Here is a 20,995-nt window from a genome sequence, read left to right on the forward strand (position 1 = left end):
ATTTTCATATTTGATATATTTCCATATATTGTGGGCATTGTTCCATGTCATCGAGGAAACTTCTAATGTCTTCTATTTCTTTCTTTTTTTTTTTTTTTAAAGATTTTATTTATTTGACAGAGAGAGACACAGCGAGAGAGGGAACACAAGTAGGGGGAGTGGGGGAGGGAGAAGCAGGCTTCCCGCGGAGTAGGGAGCCCGATGTGGGGCTCGATCCCAGGACCCTGGGATCATGACCTGAGCCGAAGGCAGACGCTTAACGACTGAGCCACCCAGGCACCCCATAATGTCTTCTATTTCTTTATTAGCTGTATTGTATTAGATTACTTTATATTACTTCATTTTGGATGATTTAATATTTACTTTGTGGACTGAATTGTGTCCCCTCCAAATTCAGATGTTGAATGCCTAAACCCCAGTACCTCAGAATGGGACTGTATTTGGAGATAGGGCCTTTAAAAGGGTAATTAAGTTAAAATGGGATCCTTGGTGTGGACCCTAAACAATATGACTTGTGCTCTTATAAGAAGTGGAGACTGGCATACAGACCACGCAGTGGAGGGCTAATCCCTGAGGACACAGTGAGGACCCAGCATCTGCAAATCTGCAAGTCAATGAGACGGACCTCAGAAAAACTAAACCTGCTAATATCTTGCTTTTGAACTAGCTTCTAGAATTTTGAGAAAATTTCTGTTTTTTAAGCCACCAAATCTGATAATTTCTTACGGCAACCCTAGTAAACTAATATACTTTATTTCCAATTTTTCATTTTATAAATAAATTTCAAAAAAGTTGTGCACATGTCTGATTAATTTCTCACACAAACTTTTTACAAAAAATTGTTTTGAAAATTCATGAAAAAATCTTTAATATATATTTTTTAATTGTCTTATTAAAAGCTATACTTTGCAAACATGCAGAATTTGTCCCAATGCAGTAAGTGAAGAAAAAATGTATATTTCTTTATGTATTTAATTTTGCATTTAAAAAAATTCAAGTGAAGTAGAACTTTTTTTTCAAGTAGTTATTGGCCATCGTCTTCTGTGGCAGTGTGATGTGCAAACTTTATAGTCTTTTTGGGTGGGGGGAGGGGCAGCGAGAGAGGGAGATAGAGAATCTTAAGCAGGCTCCACACCCAGCATGGGTGGGGCTTGATCTCACAACCCTGAGATCATGACCTGAACTGAAATCAAGATGCATAACTGACTGAGCCACCCAGGTGCCCCTCAAACTTTATGGTCTTAATGCACGTGTAAATACATACTGATTAGTTCTGTGTGTATTTGAACATATATATTTATATATGATATATGTTCTCCGTCCTTGCTTTTATCACAACACTATTTTGTTATTGATTTGTATGGTACATTTAGTTCATTTTCACTATTTTATACTATTATTTTGTATGACTATATCTCAATTATTCATCCATTCTCTTATCAATGGATTTTTAGGTTATTTGTTTTTAATTTTTTTTATTATCAATGTAACTGTTATAAGCATACTCATCTCTTTACACCATGGGCAAAATTTCACCATGGGATATGTCAATAAGTGAAATTACTGGATTTACTAGTTGGAAGGGTCAACATAATATAACGGTTAAGAGGCTGAACTCTGAAGCCAGACTGCCTGAATTCAGTGCTGGTTGTACCAGTTAGGTGTTTTTTGATCTTGGCAAAGGTACCCAACCTCTTTGTGTCAGTTCCTTCATACATAAAATGATTAAAATTACAGTACAAACTTTACAATTTTAAAGATAAAATTAGTATTTGTACAGTTAGGAAAATAACGGGGACATAGTAAGCACTCCACAGTGTTTATTATATTTCCAAAAATATGAGATAATAATAAACTATTTTCTAAAGTGGTCATATGAATTGATACTTCCACAGTGGTACATATGAGTTCATGCATGATACTGTTGGATGTATGTCCGAGATAAATGCAGATGGCAAGAGTTTTCACTATTGCTATTGCGTAGTACTCAATTGTATCCATTTGTCTCGGTTTCATCATTCTCCTTTCAAAGACCTTTTAGACTGGTCTCAATCTAATGTTGCTATCATAAATACATCACTGCTGTGAACATTCCTGTGTGTCATTCCTGGTGTTCATTGGCAAAAGCTTCCCCCCAGTGTATGCAAAATACAAATATCTCAAAGACAAGAATGTACCTGAAATTTCAGAGCAAATCAATTACCAAAACCTAGATGATGTAGCTATATGTAAGGTTTAGACTCTAATACCAATTCCTAAAGATTTCTAGAATTTCACCGCCCCCCACCAAAAAATCAGGCTTGATACATACAATATTCCCAAGACATAAAAACCGATTCGTTTTCTCTCCTTAGAAGGGATTCAGTTGTGGCTGAATTCTGGAAAGGGATAAAGGGTTTGAGAAGAACTTCAGAAATGGAGTAATAAGGGCCACAGCATGCCCATAATAGATAGATGATAGATAGATGAGAGATAGATAGATAGATAGATAGATAGATAGATAGATGATAGATAGGTAGATAGATAGATAGATAGATAGATAGATAGATAGATAGATGATAGATAGATAGATAGATGATAGATAGATAGGCACCTGGGTGGCTCAGTCGGTTAAGCCTTAGGCTCAGGTTATGATCCCAGGGTCCTGGGATCGAGCCCCACATTGGGCTCCCTGCTCTACGGGGAGCCTGCTTCTCCCTCTTCCTCTGCCTGCTTCTCCCTCTGTTTGTGCTCTCTCCCTCTCTCTCTGTCAAATAAATAAATAAAATCTTTAAAAAAAGATAGATAGATAGATAGATGATAGATAGATCGATCCTGTACAGATAAATATGTTCAATAACCTCAGGATTGCAGAGCTGCATTTGCCCTCCACCAGCCATAGCTTCTGATCATTGGACAGCAGCACAAAAGCACTACGGAATAAAGCAAATATTCTAAGTTTATTCCAGAAGGTGCGGGTAAGGTACATGCAGCATCTGAGACTGATAATAAAAAAGATATTGTTGTCTGCCTTCCCTCCCTGCTGGGATGACACCAATCATCCTCAATATCTTGCCCTTTTATTTAATCACTTCTTTAGTATTCATCTCTAATAATATGTAACCACAACCTGTCATTACAATCAAAGGACAAAATCAAACATAAAAATGTGAATAGAGGTTACATAAAAAAAGAATTCATTTGCTCATCACAGAACCCCTGGCAGCTGCCTTAGTTCACATTTGGCTCCATCATCCCATTGGCTCTTCCTCAGCCTGGGGCTCTCATCCTTTCTTCTGCAATGACCAGCAGCACTGGCTTCTTCCACCTTGTCACCTGCAAGGTGGGAAAAGAATATTCATAGGTACAAATGACCTTTTGAGTAATCACTAACTCGAAAAAAACCAAGATGATAAGAATCTCCACTGGATTAGAGACTAAAATATGTCTTGCAAATTAATTCAGACCTAGGCAGAAACAAAGCCAGATTAAAACTGTCAATGTTCCGTTCTTACAAATATGATGAAACTCTAACACAAAGTTAGTCCTCCTTTACAAAGTGCTTAAACTCACTGCTTTCAAATTTCCCATAGTTATACTGCTAGAAGTTTTCTTATTATTATTACGTTCAGTTAGCCACTGTATAGTACATCATTAGAAGTTGTTTTAAGAGATAAGCCACTCGGTTCGTGTTAACATGGCTTAAAGCAGTATGGAAAAGTGGAACGAGCAGTAGAAAGGAAATCAGGAGGCATGACTCATATTTTCTAGGCTGTGTTACTTTGTCACTAAATTCTCTGATTTTATATTCTCACTTTGGTAATAATAAGCATGCAACCCAATAATTATTTTCACTCCATAACCTGAACACTTGCCTCCTTGATCCCTGTAAGAGGGCAAATGGACAGTAGGCGGGAATGCTCCTCTCCACGTTAACCAGAGCCAGTTTGATCTGTTCCATCTATTGGATTAGATGATCTCTAAGGTGTTTTGCATGGTCTCTAAATCACCTCAGAAAACATAGCTGTTGTTCTCAACCCTGGCAGCAAATTGGAATCTTCTTGGGAGCTAAAGCAATCCCAGTGCCCAGAACACATCCTCAGAGATTGTGACTTAATTGGCCATGGTGGGGCCATGCCAGCAATATTTAAAATCTCCCCAGGGGATTCTTTGCAACTAGGGTCAAGAAACACTGCTCCCAGGGTTTATGAACACATGACTGGATTGGGACTCCTCCTGCTTTGTCCCTTTACATTAGTCCTCATGCCAAACACCCAAAATTATTCAGTCGGCAAGAAATGAGGCAGCAGACTTGAAAGAAATTGAATAAATATTTCCTCTATTTTTTAATCTCTCTGGCTAGACATTTCATGGACATAGATTGTTATAAAGTGAGTCTGAGCAACAGCAGATGCTGGTGTATTCCACGCCACTGAGATGGTGAACAAGGGACTGGCTGTCTGGGAAAAGCTAGACTAGGATGAATAGATTCAATGAACTTCAGTGCACTTGCTGGAAATTTGGTGAGCCCTTCAGAAAACCGCAGACTTCCTAAATCAATACCCCAGAGCAGGTTTCAGCAATAACCATGCCAGTTTTTCCCACTATGTGTGGGTGAAGCAGCAAGAATCCATGTATTTGTGGCAGTTCCATTCTCATTCAATATACACCTAGTCTGCCCCTGCTTCAACAGCTATGGCCACTCAGCGGACTCCTGTTGGCTCTTTTCAGCTCCAAACTTTGTGACCTTGAAAATCTGTCTTCGGTAGGTACACAGCAGCCTGTTCATTAGCTCTTCTACCACTCTTTCCAAGGTATGGGATCCAAGGCATGAATATATATTCATATTTTACAAAGATGCTCTTTGCAAAATTTGCATCAGAGAGCTGAGTTAATTCTATTTCTGTTGCCAAAAATGCAAAAAATTTATTAATCTGTTTTAGACAAAAGTGAGAAAAAACATGAAAATTTCTTTGTAATATGAATGTACCTATTATTAAAACAAGCTTGATTAAATGAAAAGTTGGGTTTTTATTACAGTATGACAACATACTGTTAAGTGATGAATGGGAATAATAGTTTAGTATTATTAATATATATGACAATATATTAATTATGCATAACCTTATGTATCTAATCTGAAAAATAGCTTAATAAAAGTAGATCGATGATAGCTAAAGATCGATAGGTACTCATAAATGGGGTGAAATGGCAGATAATATTAAAATTGAATAGTTTGGGAATGGCAAAAACCAGAATTATACCAGACACCAATGCAAACATCATGACTTTAAATCAGGGGCGGTGATTTGGCCTGGTTCAAACCTGCTAAATACAATGTCAATTTTTTTACTTAACATCTAGGTGCTCAAATTTCAAGGTAAATTATTGAGGGTGGAGGAAAAGGTGGTTTGTCCTGTTTATTTGAGAATATAAGTAGGAGAAAAAAGGCATTAAAATGTAACAACTAAATACAACAATAATAATGGTTATTATCTCAAACCACTATGTGTCAGGCATTAATAGATGCTTCATATACTTGATCTCATTGAATCATGGAAGATGTATATTATTATCCTTGTGTTACAGGTGAAGAAACTGCCTCTTAGATGTGAAATAACTAGTTCAAGAGCATAGGATTCCTAAATGACAGAGATAAATTCAATGACATAATTATTAGAATGAATTGCAATTGATATACAAAGCCAGGAACTGTTCTCCACAAATGACACCAGTGTCCGCCCAGCTAGATCCCTGGATGCCATCCTGGCCTCACACCCATAGCTAATTAGGCCATCAAGTCCAACCATTTCCCTTCTAAAGAGTTCTCATATCTATCTCTTAATTTCTATCTCACTTACATGCATAAGTTCAAGCCCTTATCAATTCTCACCTAGATTATTCTCACCATTCTTTTATCCATTCTTTTCATTGCTATGAGAAAGATCTATCTAAAAGGCTAGTTTGATCAGTTACATTCCTGTGATTCTACAGGATATATACTATATACTATAATCCAGCAACTCCATTCCTGTGGATATACGCAACAGAAAAGCATACATGTGTTCACCAAATGACATATACTAGAATGCACGTAACAACTCTATACAAAATAGCTAAAAATTAGAGACTACCTAAATGTCTACCTTTAGGATGGATGAAAACATTGTGGCATATTCACACAAAGCAATATTATATACCAATGTAAAAAAACAAACTGAACTATCTAGCAATAAAATGTTTATATGTATAAACATTTGAATGAAATTCAAAACATGTAAAACTACTAATGATATGTTGGCTAATTGGATTTAAATTAATAAGAAACATGTAAAACTCAGCTACACTTTTGGAAGTCAACTGTGATTACTCATGGGAATTGGGGATGGTGTGAGGGAGAGAGTGATGGTAATGTCCCATTTTTCTATCTAGGTCCTGATTACATGTATGTGTTCATGTGAATTCCTACAAAGAGAATTAACACTTATAAATGTTTACTTTTCTTTATGTGTGTTATATGTCAGTAAAAAATAAAAAGATTGAAAGAACAAATTAATAAGCATTAATCAGGCTCCATTGCCTTTCATCTTTTGCTTCTCTCCTATATATATCTATATTAGTCAAATAATCTGTTTCTCCAGAGAAATAGAACCAAGAGGGATGTATAGAGAAAAAGAGATTTATTTCAAAGAATTGACTCATGCAATTATGGAGCCTTGGCAAATCCCAAATCTGCAGGGTAGGCTGGCAGGCAGGAGACCAGGAAAGAGTTGCCATTCAAGTCCAAAGATGGTTTGTGGTAGAATTCCCTCTTCTTCAAGGGAGGTCAGTCTTGCTTTTTTTTTTTTAAATTAAGGCCTTCAACTGATTGGACAAGGCCCACCCACATTGTGGAGAGTAATCTGCTTTGCTCAGTCTGCTGGTTTAAATGTTAATCATATCTAAAAAGTACCTTCAAAGAAACATCTAGAATAATGTCTGGCCAAAAATCTGGGTACTGTGGCCTAGTCAAGTTGACACATCAAATTAACTATCTCAGTACCTACTCTCCTCTAAGCCATATTGAATTCCTTGGAATTCCTCAAATGTATCCATCTCTGCAATATCTTTTCATTAGCACATTTTTCCTCCCTAGGACTTTCTCCTAAAGCCTTTGCTTTATCACTTTCTTATTCCCTTTCTCCGTTTCATTTATTTCCACTCATTCTTCAAGTCATTGTTCAGGCATTACTGACAGCCTTCCTTACCAGCCACCTTTTGTTTAGTCTTACCTCTGCCATAAAACACAGAGCAATAGTCCATTGGTTGGTTCAGTTCTCTCTTTCTCCCTCTAGAACACTGAGTTTTGTAGATACCAAGATAACGCATCCATCCTTAAGTAAAATTACAGTCACCTAGGGAGAGTTACCTTGGGCTCCAGCATGCTATGCAGACACGGAAGATGACTAGATCTGATTAAATGAAGGTGAAGGGATATATAAATAGAATTTGTACCTTGTAATACAGAATCTAGGCACTATTACTGCTGTACAGAGTTTGGACTCGCCACCACCTAGGACTTGCCTTTGCCATTTCTAGTTCACAATACAGCCAATATCTGAGGCTATCCTCATACAATACCAAAACCATCGCTGGATTCAGTCATCAGTAAAATCAAACACGAATATCCCGATCACTTGTTTGGAAGATGATCATATGAATTGTTACTCAAAATAATTGATTACACCATTGAAGTTTCAATTTAAATTTCCTGTTACTCCAGCACATGTCATCCAGTTAAGCTGGGAAGTAATTGGCATAAATTTGTATTACTGGAATTTTTATGTCCAAGATGAAATTACGTCACAGGTTAAGAATAGATGGAACAACCACTCTCTCGAGGATATTTTTTTCCCCAAACGGTGGTAACTACTCGTTTGTACCCCATTCATTCCTCACAATTTCTGAGCAAATTAAGGTGTCTTAGGTCTTCCTGTCCCTCTCCTAGAACCTTGTTAATGATATCTTTGTTTTTATATTTAATATAAAATGTAGTCCATAAGCATTAATGAGGAATTTGTTCAAAAAGTCAAAAGGTCGTATTTAATAGCAGTATTGCTTTTGTAAATTGCTGCTTCATGCAAATTATGCTCTGCTCTGAAAATGCCTAAACTGAAGAAAATATTCATTTGCTTGCTGAATAAAATCTAATATTTCACTGCTTAAAAATTCAGCTTGTTAACAGTTTTTAAATCCATTTACTTGTATAAATTAATTTAAGCTTTTCAAAGTCCAAGAAGGTGTTTACCAAAAAAGAATTCTGTACTCAAACACCCTTAATGAATGCTACCTGCCACCACATATCAACTCGATGAGATACACAGCACATATTTCTTCTTAAAATCTTTGATAAGTCCTGGTGTAACGAAATCTGTTTAACCTGCTATTTTCTAAACTTATCCTCACCACAGAATTCCCCAATTTTTAGCCCAAATAAACCATTATATTCATTTATTCACTTTTAAAATTCTATCACTGTTAAGTAGCACTAATTTCCACTAATTTTTATTAACTGCTATAATGGACTTCCTCTATGCAGAGCATTCACCTAAGCTGGACAATATGGAGAGGGATAAAGCATGAATCCTAAGCACAGGTGCAATAAATAGTACGAGGGAGAGAGAAGATGCACGATAATACGGCAAACTGCAGAGTCAAACAGACTTGAGTTTATACCTCAACTCTGCCACTTAAGAATTTTGCAACCTTGGGCACAATTCTTAAACTATTTTTATAATCTGTAAAATGAGGATAATAATGTGTACTTCATATCATTGTAGTAGGGATTAGGTATCGGGTATCACATATTTAATACAGTACATGGTACATAGTAAGTGCTCAATAAATGACACTGATAATGATAGTAATGATAATGGTAGTAAAATGGAGGAGGGGGACAGGAGAAAGAGGGCAATTGGATGGAGGCAAAGGATAACATAAGAGATTTTGTTAAAGATCAAATTAATTATGTAATTATTCTGATCAACTGTGGAAAAGATCAACTAAGATGGGTGAAATAAACTAACCAAAAGAGCAAAGTTAGAAGTTATGCAGAGATTTGTGGTTCTATTCACATTCTGCCATATATATCTTTTCCTATTTGAATGCAGTGTTAATGCTAATAATTTTCAATTACTACAATTTTTACTTTTATTACCATTACATAATTTGTGACATGATGTGAGCCTTGAAATAAACAGGTAGTGCAATTTTATTTCTGTTTTATAGATGAAGAAGCTCCAGAGAATAAAATAGCCAGTCAGAAACACAGAATCTCCTAGTCCCTGACAAGGGCTCATCTATTAGACTTCATAATTCCAGGATCTAGTTCTAACCCTAGAACACAGCTATGTTATTATACCTGATTCTCCTATCTATGGACGAAATGGCCTGACTTTCAAATCATTTGATGACAAAATTTGCTTTAAAGCATTATAGCTAATTAGCTTTGTAAATAGTAAGAATATCCACAGGGGCCAGCAAATGTTTTCTAAAAAGAGCTAAATAGTAAATATTTTAAGCTTTGCAGGCCATATGGTTTCTGTCACAAATACTGAACTCTGCCATTTTAGCAAAAGAGCAGACACACACACGCACACTCGCACACACACACACACCCCCCACAGGCTGTTGTTGTTATCATCTTAAGCTTTTAAAAAAATGGTTTAACTGCACAATGCCTTTATTTCTTTCGAGGAATATGTTGCTGTATATTGTTGCTTTTCTTAAAATTAATGAGTATTCACTATCCCTATGACTACATGAATGATTTTCCCTTGTTTTAGTTTCAGTTGTTTTATTATAATACATCTGGGGGTGCTTTTTATATTAGTCCTTCCTGGGATTTGCCAAACTTCTTACATTGTGGGTTGATGTCTTTTGTTAGTTTTGGAAAATTCTTGAGCATTCTTTCTTCAAAAATAACTTCTTGCCATTTTCTTTTTATCTCTTCTCCATCTAGTATTCTACTTACACATATGTTGGACCTTTTCACATATTCTATAGTATCTTATCTTTTCTTGTTTTTTTTTTTCCTACCTTTTAATCCCTCTTTAAGTTTGATACTTTCTCTGTCCTGTATTTCTGTTTTCTCATATTCTCTTATATCAAATGTGCAGTTACATCACTTTTTTAAAATCAGTGCCTATTAATAACAATAAACTGATAATTTATGGATCTGTTTATATTGTCTGTTTTTCTCTCTTGGTTTTCAGTCTATTTTGTCTTCCTTCCTGGAATGCATGGCTACTTTGAATAAATGATAAAAGGAGAAGAGAGAAAATGGAATGAGGAACAGTAGGGACTTTGGGTTTTTTTATCTTCTTTCAAAGGGAATTTAATTTTGTTCTGGAAGGCACGTTGAGTATGATCTGAAACTATGGAAAATATAGATTAAGACTCAGAGATACCAAACAAAAAACAAGCAAAGTTAATTATTCACTAACTCCCTAGTCATCACTAGATGAGGTTGCTTTGGGAGAGTTGAATATTCAGAGCTCACAGTTTTCCCACACATGAGACAAATGCATTCCCTTAGGAAGACAAAAACTCTCAGGCAGGAAGCCACATATATTTTCAACACGTAAAAGTGAGTGTCACACCAAAGTTGTATGTTATGACTTCTCTCCAAGATCTTGGGTCCTCAAGTTCTTTCTGTTTGGAATCTATTTCCTTCCTGGATCTTCAAAAGCTTATTGTTTTCTTATGCCTTATAATATCTATTTCATGTATTTATTCCAACTTTAGTAATTTTCTTGGTAGGAAAGAAAAATTGCAGCCAGAATAGCCAGAAGTAGAAACCAGCTACTCCTTTTGTTTTTAATTTAAAACATAAACAGTGAATCAGAAGCTTCAGAACACCAAATATTTTGAAATCAGATAGCACACTTCTAGGTAACACATGGATTAGAGAAGGAATCAAAAGGAAAATTAGAAAGTGTTTTGAGTCAAATGAGAATGAAAATGAATTGAAATTTGTAGAATGCAGTTAAAGCATTGCTTAGAGGGAAAATTATAGCACCAAATGATATGACAGAAGAGTTTCTTCTTTCAAATCAATCCTTAAAATTAGAAAATTAAAGCTTAAGAAAAAAGCAAAAGAAACATCAGAAGATAAATTAATGAAATAGCAGAAAAACAATAGAGAATACAATAAAACAAAGAAATAAACAAAAAACTGGTTCTCTGAGAAGATCAGTAAAACTGATAAATATCCAGGCTGAGCAAATAGAAAAAATAAAAAATACATATTACAAATATCAGGAATGAGAGAGGTGAGACATCACTACAGATTCTACATATATTGAAAAGAAAATCAGGAGATTTCACATAAAGCACAACTTTATGCTCATAAATTTAACAACTTACAAGAAATGGAAAAATTCTTTTAAATACAAAATCAAAAAATAAACCAAATAGCCTCCTATCTACTAAACAGATATATTCTACAGCAAAAAAAAAAAAAAAAAAACTTGTCCACAAAGAAAACTCTGGGCTCAGATGACCTTATTAATGAATTCTATTAAATAGTTAAGAAGGAAACAATAGAAATTCTACAATGAGAACAGCAACCTCTGATACCCAAAGCAGACAGAGACAGTAAGAAGAAGGAAAACTGTAAGACCAGTATTTTTAATGTGTATAAGTATTTAAATTATTTTTTTAAGTTTAGTAAATCAAATCCTGCAATATATAAATCATGTCCAAGTGGGGGTTATTCTGAGAATGCAAACTTGGTTTAACATTTAAAAATTAGTCAATAATTAACTCATCATATTTACAAACCAACAACAAAAAAAACCCATTTGATCTCTCATGAAATACAGAAAAAGCATTTGACAAAGTCCAACATCCATTCCTGATAAAAACTCTCAGCAAAAGGGAATACAAGGAACCCTCCCCAACTTAGTAAGGATATCCTCAAAAAACATGCAGCTAGGGGCAACCAGTTGGTTAAGCATCCACCTTTGGCTCAGGCTCTGATCTCAGGGTCCTGGGGTGGAGCCTGGTCAGGGCTCCTTGCTCAGCGGGGAGCCTGCTTCTCCCTCTCCCTCTGCCCCTCTCCCCCACTCGTACTTGCTCTCTCTCTGTCAGTTAAATAAAATATTTAAAACCAAAAACCATGCAACTAATACCATACTTAATCCTGAAACATTGAATACTTTCCCCCTAGGATGAGGAAAAATAAAAGAATATTTTTTCTTACCATTCTATTCAGCACAGTCCTAGCCAGTGCAATAAGGCAGAGACAGAAAGACAAACAGACAGATGAACAGACATAGATAAATGGCATCCAGGTTGGAAAGAAAAAATAAAATTGTCTTTATTCACAGACAAGATGATTGTCTATGTAGAAAATTCTATGGAATGTACAAAAACACTACTAGAACTAATAAGTGAGTTTATCAAGTTTGCAGAATAAAATGTTATTGTAAGAAATCAATTACTTTTTTACATATTAGTAAAAAATTGGAAATTTCAATTTTAAATATCATTTACAACAGCATCAAAAATCTATGAAATACTTAAGGATAAATCAAACAAAATATGTTTAAGACCTGTACACTGTAAACTATAATATATGGCTGAGAGAAATTAAAGAAATAAAGAGATCTATACCATGTTCATGTGTCAGAAAACTCAATATTTTTATAACCAATTTTTTACAAATTGATCTATAGATGCAACACAATTCCTTCCCAAACCACAGCATTTTCTAAGAAATTGGCAAGCTAGTTTTAAAATTCATGTGGCAATGCAAAAGGCAGAGAATAATTAAAGCAACTTTAAAAGGATTTTCTGGTGTAAGACTTCTTCAAGTTATATAATTAAGACAGTGTAGAATTGGCATAAAAATAGACAAATTGATCAGTGGAACAAAATAGAATCCAGAAATAGTCACAGTCCTATATAGAAAACTGATTCTTGACAAAGGCAAGTTCAATTCAGTGGAGAATGAATAACCTTTCAACAAACAGTGCTTGAACTACTGGATATGCTTATGCCAAAATGAAAACAAACAAGCAAAACAAGATTAAAACCAAACAACAGAAAAAACTTTATACCTATACATAAAGAATAAACTCAAAAATAAACCTAAATGTAAAACTTAAAACTATAAAACTTCTGAAAGAAGACACAGAAGAAAATTTCTATGAATTTGGATTAGGCTCAGATTTTTTCCGAATGACATCAAAAGTATCATTGACAGAAGACAATAATACCTAAATTAGATTTCTTAAAAATGAAAACTTCTGTTTTCTGAAAGGCACAGTTAACAGAATGAAAATGCAAGCCACAGACTGGGAGAAAGTATTTGCAAATCATATATTTGCTAAAGGACTTGTGTCCAGAATATATTTATAAAATCTCCAAACTTAATAATAAGAAAACAGATGTCTCAATAAAAAATGAATCAAAGATTTGAACAGACACTTCACCAAAGAAGATATGTGGATCGCAAAAAGCACATGAAAAGATGTTAATTTCTCATTAAGGAAATGCAAATTAAAGCCAAAATAATATACCACTGCACACCTATTAGAATGGCTAAAATTAAAACACTGATCATACCAAGTATTGGCAAGAATTGGAGGAACTGGAGCTACTATATATTACTGGTAGGGCTATAAAATGGTTTTATCACTTTGGGAAACAGTTTGACAGTTCCTTAAAAAGTTAGGCATACATTTAGCATACGATCTTGGCATTCCAACCCTAGATCTTTATCCAAGAGAAATAAAGGAATATCCATACAGCCTTAAAAATGAATGCTCATAGCATTCACATATCTGTAATTGTAGTTGTAATACTTATGTATGTATAATTTATAAAAACTAGAAATAACTCAAAATATCTGTCACAGGTGAATAGATGAACAAAGTGTTGTATATTGGTACTATGAAATACTAATCAGTGATGAACAGAATGAACTGTTTATATATGCAATAACATAGATGAATCTCAAAATAATTACACTGAATGACAGAAAAAATTCTAAAATATGCAAATGTTAGATCAGTTGTTGCCAGAAGACAGAGAGATAAGAAGATCAGAAGGGGAGATGACAAAAGGGCATGAGGGAACGTTTGCAGGTGACGGATAGGTTGACTATCTTGATTGTACTGGTGGCTTCATGGGTGTCTAAACTTATACAATTGAATGTTTTAAATGTGTGAAGTTCATTTTGTATCTATTATTCCTCAACAAAACTGCTTCATGAATGGATTAACAAAATGTGGCGTATATATATATTATACATACAAACACACACGCACACACAATAGAATATTATTCAGCCTTGAAAAGGAAGGACATTTTGACACACACTGCACCATGGATGAATCTTGAGGACATTATGCTAAGAAATATAAGCCAGTCACAAAAAGATAAATACTGTATCATTTTACTTATATGCGGTATCTAGAGTCGTCAAGTTCATAGAAACAGAAAGTAGAATGGTGGTTGCCAGGACTGAGGAGAGGGGGGAAATGGAGAGTTATTGTTTAATGGGTACAGAGTTTCAGTTTTGTAAGATGGGGAAGTTCTGGAGACTGGTTGTACAACAATGTGAATATACTTAACACTACTGAACTACACACTTAGAAATGGCTAAGGTAATAAATTTTATGTTATGTGGTATTTTGTACCAAAATTTTAAAAAACTGCCTTAAGAACAGTTGAGGGAGTTCAGGGCATCCATTCACTGATCCTTGGGGACAGATGTGAGGCTCTGCCTGCCACACTCACCATGGGTCTGTAGTGACCACCCGTGGAGGCACGATGGGAAGTAACCTCATTTGAGGCAGTTGCCGTGGGATAGACTTTTTCTAGTCTTTAATATAAGCATTTACAAATAAAGGAAGAACCATTTCTGTGCAAAGAAAACCTTTACACAAATGTTGCTAGGATGACTTATATTTTGTACAAAGCCCCATGCCATCCACCTCATTGTCACATTTATTCGTTCTGTCTTTCCCAAGAAAGAGAAAAAGTAGGTGCATAGTGAAAGTCAAGAGAGGGATATTTAGACTCAAAATGAGGGCTTTTACCCAAGATCAGATCAAGAACCAAGGTGTATTATGATCTGGACCGTAAATGCCAAAATTTGAGAAGGGAGAGGATATTGTAGGTGTAGGAAACAGAATGGTCAAATCAGTTTTAAAATAAGAATAACAAAAAATACAATATTTTTTTTTCAAATATTTACATTATTAGTTTGCCAGCTTTTCAGATCTCTGCTGAAATGTCATCTCATCAGGCAGGACTCCTGATGCCACACTGCATGATGTTCCCCCTCAACCCTCTTGTCCTATCGCCTTACCCAACTTTATTTTTTTCCTTGGAGCATTGTTAGTACCTGACATTACATTATACAATAATGGAGTGTTTATTTATTTACTCTGTTGCCCATAGTAAAATAATATCCATGAGCATAGAGACATCGTCCAAATGTCTTATTCATACCATGTCCTCAGAGCCTGAAACAATGCCTGGCATATAGAACAGACTGAAAAAAAAGTATATATTTGTTGAATGACTGGAGTAGCAACAAGCCATTGGATTTGTGTATCTCTCTTGCTACCACTGTGCTGTGATGAGGGGCTTAGGAGCCAATCAGTGAACTAAATTCTATCCTGCCATTTCTCACCCCAAACCCAGAGCATCTCGTGGGTCACAAACACTATCTAACATGATCATTCGGAGTCAAGACCATACCTCATTTTTGTTCTTTTTTATGTGCTCTATATCCCAGGCAGGTGAAAAAGTCCCTTAAAACTCACATCCTAGGAAGATTCCCCATGATAGGCTCTCTGGATATTCTTGTAAAGAAGAAAGGAAATCAGTGGAAAATAATTAAATTTGCATCTCTGGAACAGCAGACTTGCTTTATTTTCTATCATAAATGTAGCTTCTGGAAAAAAAAAAATTCTATTAAAATTTATGCAGGTCACTACCAAGAAACTTCACACTGAGTAAAATTCTTAGATAAAATAAAAAAAGTCTTCATTAGTATAGCCAGGGAGCTGACAACGCTCTATAGAGCTTGGGTATAGATAGAGATACGGTATCTGCTGGGTGGATTTGATGAATCTCTGCACAAACCGGCACCAGGCACCCTCTCCTTGGCTTTCCTGTGTCCCATCCCTGGGGTCTCTCCTCTACTCTGGACCAGCAGAGGTGATTGTCCCAGCCCCAAGACTTCCAGGTAGATCTGGAGGTGAAAAACTTATGTGGGTCCTGTTATCATGAGTCCAATAGTGATATCTTGGTCCCATATAATTTTAATATTATCTGTGGTCACCTCTATAAACTGCAGAGGAGGAAAGTTCTGGAACAAATGTTCCTAACTCAGCTGAGTAGAAAGCAATTAGAACGAACGTGTGCTTATACCATTTCATGGCCACACCTCAAAATGCAGCTAACCTGTAATTAACCACAACTCACCATGCTCAGTCATCCCCTAATAATACTGGTGCCAGAGATTTAAAATGCCTTAAGAGACAACAACTAAAAGGAGGAATGATAAAAATCAATTTATGCTGCAAAATGCATCTCCTTGTGCAGGTATCACAGAATGCAGGAGCTGGAAGGAATCTAATTAATGAGATGCTTAGATCCTGATCCAACTGACAAGAAGAAAGGGAGGTTCTGGAGGCTAAATGGTTCCCCCCTTTCTGGAAGGAGACAGAGCTACAATAAACCTGTGTCCCCAAACCCCCATTTCAGTACTTTTTCTACAAGTACCAAGAGCATTCTGGATTTGTGGTGTTTAAACATTTTTATCTTTTGCAGCAGAACCCCTTCCTCAAGCAAATTCCAACACGAGGCCTGACATTGGCAACAGAGGGTAGAGTAGATGACCCAGTGAGTGAATTGGGGAGCTACACCTCCAGGGCCCCAATTTTGCTTTTCCTATCCACAGTTGAAGATTGGGAGGAATGTCTAAGAAAGAATTGTGAAGTTGTTGAAATCTGTCTTGAGTGCCCACAACATCACTGTTGTACTTCCCTTTCCTCTCTCTAGGAGTCTGGCCTGTCCCTGTTCTAATGACCTGAGTCCCTCAGCACACTCATGCTCTCTTTCCTTTGCAGCTGAAAGTAGTCACTGAAACATTTGACTTAAAACTTTTCACACCAATATTTATCCAGTCACAGTTCAATTGGCTTCATTTTCTCTTTAATTGTGAGATATAAGCCCCCCTCCCATTGAACCTTTGCAACAATTGGGAACAGGTTGGGGTAATCATTTAGGCAACAGCGGTCTGGGCTGCTGGGTGAAGCAGAGCTGTCTAACTAGCTTCAGTTATTGTAGGCATCCTGGGTAACATTCAAGTGATACTCTATAGTATTTTTTCAGCTCTCCATGCCTGGGTTGTAAAGCTCACTCTACTAGTTACTTACCATGCAGCTTAAGTAAATTGCTTAACTTTTCTTAGTATCAATATTGTAATCTGCCAATTAGGTTTAAGAATTCTACTTCAGGGGCCCCTGGCTGGCTCAGTCGGTAGAGCATGCGACTCTTGATCTCGGCGTCGTGAGTTCAAGCCCCGCGTTGGGTATAGAGTTTACTACAAATAAAATAAAATTACATACAAAAAAAAAAAGAGAGAGAGAGAGATTCTACCTCAGGATCCTGTTAAGAAACATTAAAAGTGATAAAGATTATGGTATATCTTGCAATTCTTAGGGCAGCAAACATTGATTCCATTCTCAACTCTCTTCTCCCCTTTGGAGGAGGTTGATCGAGGTGTAATAAGGCTGTGACTTCTGATGATCTAGTCCCAGCAGCTGGTGGGAGGGAAGGTGCCATCGGCTTTCGGCACTGGAACCTATTCTTCCCAAACAAAAGCTCATCCACCCTTCCCGGCCCTTCCCAGACCTTCCCAGACTTTGTTCCTGCTCCTGCTTTGCCATCTAGTGCAGAGTGGTTCATTCATTCAACAAATGCATGGTTCCAGTCCTGGTTACACGCCCCCCAACACACACACACACACGTGTACAAATAAAACAGGTTCATCCCCCAAGAAATCTACAGTTCAGTTATGATTCTGAACAGGAAAAAGCTCTACACTTTTCCCTTAACCACACCTATGTAAGGGTTTCATAAATACAGAGGGGGCCAGGGGGTCATTGATTAGTAGGAGGTCACAGTATTAGAGTAGAATTATATCAATAATCCCAGAGTTGTCTATAAAAGAGGTGGGTGCATATCACGCTCATCTTAGTTTAATGAACAGCAGCATACAGATCATTCTGTAAAGAGGACATTCATTCTTATCTTTTGTGGTCTAAAATAACTTTGCATTAATTGAAAAGAAAAAACTACAGTAGATGGAAGCCCTTGACAAAGGCAGTAGGATTTCGGCATCCGGAGCAGACAAATAAAGCTACGAGTTTTCCTGTCTCAGTCATGCATCACCTGAAAAAAGGGGTGCCTATCAGTCTCCTACCTGGTACCTTCTCCCCTTCCCCGGCTCTGCTTTGTTCCATGGGAAACATTTCCGAGGCGCTTCTGCCCCCAAGCTTCTGGGTAAACGTAGCCAGTCGGAAGGCAGTGGCCAAGGACTGAAGGACAGGAGTAGAGGGTAAGCTGAGGTGTTTCTCCCCCTTCTCCACGTCTCGCGGTGTCTTTGGCAGCGGCTATGGCTCCGCCCTGACAGCATCGCTCCTGTTGTACCGGCCAACTGTGTTCCAGTTGCTGTGGGACCGCAGTCCGCCTCCTCCTCCTCCTCTCGCTAGCAGGTGCTAGGAGCTTCCTGCAGCTGCTAAGCCCCTCGGTTGTCTTGCCATCTGCTCTTTGGCTTCCTAGAGATTCCATCATCTGTATCACCAGTTCCTGATATTAAATTTCTTCAGTTTTAAATGTTTACAGTGATAGCTGTGTTCCTGTTTTGACTTTGCCTTATTCGTAGGGCTTGTCCTAATGCAAATATACCATCCATTCAGATGCGCATTGTGGGTGTCTAGATCTGTAGAAACAAAAACTAACTTATACATGACATCCAATATTAACTGGCATGCAGTAGCTGTTAATGTGCATTGCTTGTAAATTAACTGGTCATGGTATTAGGGGAAATAACATAAAAGGTACTTCAAATATGGAAAATTCATAGTAATTATACACATTTTATGACTTAAAAACCATTTATATCCTTCACTGTTTTTGACAGTAAGACACATTGTACATGCATTGGAATGTTCAAAGTTCAAAGTTTCATTCGACAAAGTATATAAACCAAACATAGATACTCCCCCTCACTCTTCACTCTTCATAGTATAACTCTTCATGAGTTATACTATGTAATTGCCCGCTTGTCCCTCTCCCTGCTCCTCCCACTGCTTGCACTCTCTCTCTCTCTAAAATAAATTAAAACAAATCCTTAAAGTTTCTCTTTCCCTCTCTCTCTGCTCCTCCCCACGCTCGCTCACTCTCTCTGAAATAACAAATAAATCTTAAAAAAAAAAGAACACAAATAATGCTAACATATACCAATGTTTTAAAAGAAAAGAAGGCTACCACAATGACTTCAAAGTTTCCAGTCAGGATGCCTAGAGAAATAGTCATACCACTTACAGAAATAGTTAAGGCACATAGAGTCTGAGATAACAGCAAATGACTCCAATGAAATACCCAGGAAGATGGGAAATTTCAAGCCTATAAAACCTTCAGACTGGATTGAGGATTTGCAAAAGGTACATTAAACTTAATTATAGGTGTATCACATTCTCATCCAGCAAATTAGTTTGTCAAATACCTTAGTTGGAAGAAAAAAAATTCACATAAAAATGTCCATTAAAAATGGTTTCTAATGCACCAATGAGGGGAAAGCTCAATATTTTTATTTGTTCATCTAATTGACAGTAATGAATACTGATTTTGCTCAGATAAGGTGAAGAAATTTAGGATTTCCAGAGCAGTAGCCAAGTAAGATTTGTTGGCTTCATCCATAATCTTCTACACGAGAGTCTCTTTTGGAGGAAATTTACACTTTTTCCTCTTCGTACCTTTATAAAAGACTGGAGTGCATTTCACTACTTCCCCTTTGGCAGATTTAATTTTATTTTGTAATTAACAATAACTAGTTTGGGAATTATACTGTGGTGTCTTTTGGTTTTGAATTTTCATTGAATCTTTTTATGAAAAATGACAAACTCCTCAGAGGGACCACTGTGGTTTGTTGCCATGGATAATTGTCTCTAAATAAACTCAGGGTAGTTAAGTGGATATGAACAGATGGAAATAAGTTGATGGAAGTTGACTATTGTGCCTCTTGGCTCCTGTTTATTTGTCACCAGCAGCACATCTTTTTGTCTTGTCATGCCTGGCATTTTACACCCTTGAACTTTAACAATGTCATCTGGATTCCTCCTCAGAACCTGCATAAAAGTGAGCTCCAGGGTAGAGCCCTCTACCCACCTGACCAGAGCCACAGTAGGGACCAGTGGCCTAATCACAGTTCTCGAAACCCTATATTGGTACAGCTGCCTAACCCTGTCCATGTTCAACTAACCTCAGTTGGAAATGCAAGCCAGCTCTGTTTAGCACCACCATTTCTCTGCCTTGATTTTACACACGGGGAAAATAAAGCCAGGCGCAAGGAGATGACTCAGCTGAGCGTCCAGGCGCTCACTGAACTAATTCCACAATTAGTTACTGAGTGCCAGCCACAGGCTAGCCACTGTTCTGGACACTGGGAAGACCATAGTGACAAGGCACAGGCTCTGCACTGGTGGAGCTCACAACTCAGTAGGGGAGAGAGACAAGTCATCAGGAAATTAAAATGCAACGTGATAAGCATAAGGTGAGAGTAATACAGGAGCTCATAGGAGGGGCACTTAATGCAGTCTTGATGAGTGGCAATATAGTTTCCTAAAGAAGGAACACTTTCATTTTAACTTGGAAGATGAGTAAGTGGTTGGTCAGGAAAATAACTCTCTGCCAAACTTAATGGCTATCCAATTAAGCTTGGTCCTTG

General features: G+C 36.8%; 1 long non-coding RNA gene across 1 annotated transcript; it reads right to left on the reverse strand.

Moving 5' to 3' along the window:
• Positions 1-2,740: 2,740 nt before the first annotated feature.
• On the reverse strand, positions 2,741-18,736 carry LOC116633804. Its single transcript, XR_004299788.1, has 3 exons — positions 18,470-18,736; positions 17,421-17,587; positions 2,741-3,315 (listed from the first exon to the last, which is right to left on the reverse strand). It is a non-coding gene; the product is annotated as an uncharacterized LOC116633804 (long non-coding RNA).
• Positions 18,737-20,995: the final 2,259 nt, after the last annotated feature.

Source organism: Phoca vitulina, unplaced genomic scaffold, assembly GCF_004348235.1.
Source record: "Phoca vitulina isolate PV1807 unplaced genomic scaffold, GSC_HSeal_1.0 scaffold8, whole genome shotgun sequence".
In the NCBI taxonomy this organism is placed as follows: Eukaryota; Metazoa; Chordata; class Mammalia; order Carnivora; family Phocidae; genus Phoca; species Phoca vitulina.